The sequence below is a fragment of the Nannospalax galili genome, unplaced genomic scaffold (genome assembly GCF_000622305.1).
Source record: "Nannospalax galili isolate Female #2095 unplaced genomic scaffold, S.galili_v1.0 scaffold903, whole genome shotgun sequence".
Taxonomy (NCBI): Eukaryota; Metazoa; Chordata; class Mammalia; order Rodentia; family Spalacidae; genus Nannospalax; species Nannospalax galili.
Genome location: NW_008349989.1, coordinates 2,674,389 through 2,674,936, shown reverse-complemented (window position 1 = coordinate 2,674,936; position 548 = coordinate 2,674,389).

The window sequence follows — 548 nt, the reverse complement described above, 5'->3', positions numbered from 1 at the left end:
CTGATCAATTGCTCATATGAACTCACAGCAATGGTAACAGCATGCATAAGCCCTATGCAAGCTCAAACCAGACAAAAATCCCAGCACAGACAGGAGGGAGTGGGTAAGAAATCCAACCTAACCTAAGGAACTTTTGGCAACTGATGGCTGCTGGAAGTGGAAGAGAGTCTCTTACAGGTAAGACTTTTGGTAGGTTAGCCAGGTTCCAGTGGATGGACCCACACTGAAAGACATTTAGATACACAAATAAGACTCTATAGGCCATAATATGCATATAGAAGAGTGTAGATTCAACTGTGTATTGGGTAGGGGCAATAAGAGGATGTGTGGTTAGAGGAGGGTATGTACATACATACCATCAAATTACACTGTATATAAGTTGAAAATTTCAATAAACTTTTAAAATCATCTGGTATTAACCTTGGAGACCTGCTTCCCACACTTAACAATGTTACTACCTTACATCCTGTTTTTGTTGTAATATAAAAATTTCTCAGTAACTACCAATATAGTTACTGAAAATCTTTCATTTTGATGAGTGCTTTCAT